This window comes from Mya arenaria, chromosome 9, assembly GCF_026914265.1.
Source record: "Mya arenaria isolate MELC-2E11 chromosome 9, ASM2691426v1".
NCBI lineage: Eukaryota > Metazoa > Mollusca > Bivalvia > Myida > Myidae > Mya > Mya arenaria.
Window position 1 is genome coordinate 55385734 of NC_069130.1, and position 4638 is coordinate 55390371.

Sequence of the window (4638 nt, forward strand, 5' to 3'; positions counted from 1 at the left end):
ATTTCTTCCGTGTGTTTATGCGATGTGAACACAGGAGGGCACGCAAGCAAATGCAGTGAAGCATGTTTTTGTTGACATTTGCAAGCGTGACCTCCATGAAGACACATACATGTGTGATCATTCAATACATTTATAACTTAAAATACTTAAGATAACAAAAGTTTGTATATAACAAAAGTCGATAATTTGTAACTTCATTTTAATAAATTAAATGACGTCGCTATTATACACTGACAGCGCATTTAAAAGTTAATATTTACACCTCAACTTCCATTCCTTAAATGAACTGCCTTTCGGCAATTGCGTTCATCAATCGATGAACGCAACATCTTCGGATATGTTCGGATCGTAATTCATTGCATAACAATATACATGAAAGCTATTGATCTTGTTATTGGTTGTATTGTGTCTGCAGGTCCCGTAAAATATAGATCAACATTTTTAAAAGTGTTAGTTTATTATATTTTAAATATATTGGTACAAGAAGTGTTTCAATTTCACGTTTTAAAGTGATTTCAAGTGGTTGATCTTTTCCCGCGTTATTGTGACGTCATTTGAAAAATAATGTTCCCGGTTAAAGTCGGGTCGTTCTATTTACAGAATGGGTAAGAACGGATTACTGAAAGGTTTTCTTAAATGAAATGAAGTATTTTTTTTAACAATTCTTGAATGAAAAAATGAACATTGGTGTAAATATAAGGAAAGAATTGCGGGGTTGATGTCATTATCGGGGATATGAACGCAATTGGGTTGGTCAAAGTACGCGTGGAGTCCTTCGGACTCCACACACATTGACCAACCTAATTGCGTTCATACCCCGATAATGACATCAACCACGCAATTCATTCCTTAAATAGCGACTTCCTAGCCTGTTGTGGGTTATAATGAGGTTAATGCACTGCATGAGTGACTAATAACGTCCTGATATAGACGCGAGTACTATGGTCAATTATCACGCAACGGTCCGGATACAACATGGAAAAGCCTCTTTATTACATATGCTTTTTCTTCTATCGTAGATACTGATTTTTAAATATGACAATTTTGTAGTAAAACCTTTAAAAGTAAAATCAATATTACAAGGTGATAATATTATGAACATAATTATTTATGTTGAACAATATTTGTATACTTGTTATTGTACATGGGCCGTATGAATATGGTCTTTAAACACAATTGATTTGCCAGGTTCTTGATCAAACACTGAGGGGAAATTACAATGAAGGGCAGCGTCAGTAATGGTTACTGAGTTGTCCTTCTTTTCCAAATTGCTTTAGTAGACACCTGGTAATATATGTCTTATCCTATGTCATACTAAGTATTCAGTAATATTATCCTAATTCCATGAAACTACGAATTGAAAAATCAACAGTTTTCAAAGAAATACTATAGAGCAAAGAGAACTGAACTTCTTAAGAATAAACACCTTTACCGATAATTAGCCTCATACGGACACGTTTATAAACTTAACTCAAAACACATCTTTTTTACACACTTACAAATTCGAGAATGAATACAGGACATTTAACATAATACTGGTAATTAAGCGATGGAAAACAATAATATAAACAATACTATTGTAATGAATCAAGATCATTGCAAAGTATCACATGATTTTACTCGTTGCAAGCCTGGTGCAGTGCTCGCAGTTGTAATGTCTGAATAGTCATAGTTTAAAGCATTTTAATATTTCAAATCCGATAAAGGCTTCCCTTTATGGAATTATTTCTTCTAAGACTTTTTTATGTTGGACTCAAAATAATATCAAGTTTAATTGCACAAAGAAATTATTTGAAATTATTAAAAGAAATTATGATATGACATTCTAAGCAGAATCATAAAAATGATAAAATGTATGTATACAGCACAATTATGACCACTACTCTACGCAATGCTGCGTTCAATTTCAATGAAAGGGTTCAGTTTGAAAGTTTGTTATTTCACACTCGGGAAGTGCCCGTATGAAACTTAATGTCGTTGGGAAATATTAACTTTAAGTAAGTAGTGTAAACTGAACCATAACATTTTTAACCATAAATGAAACAAACAAAAAGTAATGTTTGTATATTTCTAGTACCACACCTTATAATATATAGCAAAACATTTTTGGATAAAAGATTTTGAAAACAAATACTTGAAATATTTATAATCCAGGCTTTGCAGCTGAATATGATTTCTTTATGCCATACGTCTTACTTCTTTAGAATATATTCGTGATGACTTTGTTATTGAATTGAAGTGTTTTTCAATAGCTGTTTCAACATTACATGGAATGTTTCGCTTAAAGATCGGAATCATTATTATGTACCTTTCACCCTTAAGAATATTGGAATATAGACATTGCTTCCAAGCTATATTATACTACACAATGTTTATTTTTGTATTGCTTTTTGTCAATGAATAGGGTATGTCATGTAGCAATAGGTAATAAATTTTGCTTGGAATAAGTTTACAAAGGTTATGTTAAATACTTTAATTGTTAAGTCTTCTAAAAGGTATTTAGGCCTTTAAAGCAGAGTTCATCAGCTTTTGTCACAATCGAGCTGAAAAGATACTAGTGTTAACTAAGTCGAATTATTAGCTACCTTGTCGCTGTCAAATGTGTTCATTATTCTAGTTTCAGCAAATCAAATAACATCTCTATTAACGTTGTGTTTGTGTCAGGATCTCGTAAGAAGTCGAAAAGCTTTTCAAAATTCATCAAACAATTGTCACATGTAAATGGTCAGCAGAACCATACGCAATTTGTTTATGCTGTTAAAAAGAAACATCAGCTTCATCAGAACATAGGCATGCATTTCCTATGTAAATAACGCAGAAAAAGGTAGTTCAGTTATTCTAGACGGCGATTCCAGCATTTCACTAGCCTGTGTTATGATTCGGACAGACAGTGGGTAAATAATTCGATCATGACATGAAGAAAATGTAATTATATAGTAGACTTCTTCTGACACATACTGAATATATCCATAATAACAACTGACAGATCTAGACATTACGCTGACATAATAGTTTATAGCAGACATACAGTGCAAAGAGAGGATTTCACTGTTCAATACCCCTAGACCACTCTAACAGTTGACTCACAGTGGGTCATCATACAAAGAAACAAACTACATATATGCTTTGATACTGTTATTCTTTCATTGAAGTTAATCCATACGTTGAGATTAGACTCAATACATGTAACAATGAAAATTAATGCTGGCTCTAATACATTTATCAATAGGAAGTCAATATAACAACCATGCGTGGATGTGCGCTTTTGTCTGTGCGCGTACAATCGTATATATTTCTAGATTCTTTGTCTCTTATGGATTCTGGATTCGAGGCAAGTGCCATTAAACTTGATCGAGGTTTTACAGTTTTGAAGCTACTAAATGTGCACATGTTATTGACTAAAATTATTATAAGGGGTCAAACGACGTTATCAAAAAAGAAGAACACTAAACTAATAATTAATATTTTGTAACGACTAACTTCTGAAATACGAAAATAGACAATGCACGATTATTACTAGTGAGTACAATAAATGTCATGATGACTTTATCCCCCTGTCATATATTACTGCTTTCGTGCCTTATTATACGTCTGGAGAACTTTTAATTACTTTTTGCCGGAGAAGAATAATAGCGATAATATTTTCCCCTTTTAAAACAAATTTGTTGATGTCCGTTAAAACTGATGTATCTAATTGTGTTAAGCCGTATAGATAAATCCTTTTATTTATACAAGACATATACGCCTTCACTTTGAGCAGAAATTTAAGTTGGTTTTGAACAGACTAAGATGGTTGTACGCGTTCATGGATGCACTAACTAATGTTAATGTCTCCTGAGAAGTTTGGAGTGGGGAGGGCGGGCGTTCTGAAGTTTGACAAATGTAGACAAACTGAAAATGTTGTCTAAGGGAAAAGTCCCTGGTGCTGCTTTTTTAAGGTATTAAAATCAGGAATGGAATTCCGTGGTCTCATTGGGCTTGTCTTATCCGGACTAATCAACCGCTGTCTAAAAATTCCACAATATGCACAATCCCCTGCTCGAAAGACGGTAACAATTGTGTTGATGTTGAAACATTCTTTATGAGCGTGTTTAAATTTAGGTATGTATGTATGCGTTCTTTCTCTAATCTGTTGGACCTTGTGCAACTGAATGTTTGGTTGAATAAATAAATAGTAAACTGTATAAACTGTAAAGTTGCGAACGATTATCTTGTAAGAAATAAAAAATAGATTGCAATATGCAAACTAGAAGTTAGGAACATTTCATGGACAAGTTTCAAATTTATTTCCAAAACAATTATAACAATTCTGGTACTTACAAACATGCAAATAATGGAGTCCGGCATAACATTCTTCGTATGCGCTAGTTATCTTTTTGGGTCAACAGCAAAGTAAATTCTCTATTCAGTTAAAGCAACAGGTATTGATCTACGAAATTTTAATTACGTATTTTGCGTGGCTTTGCACTATTAAGCTAAATCAGAGTATGTTCTAACGGTTGATTTTCGCAGTATTGTTGTTGCTGTTGTTTTATATGATGTTTTCGTCTGCCTCAAGATCTGTTTTAATTGTATGATAAAAAATATGTCTGGAGACTTCAAAATGTTAAATCAAACGCGAAAATAAAATGCAAATTA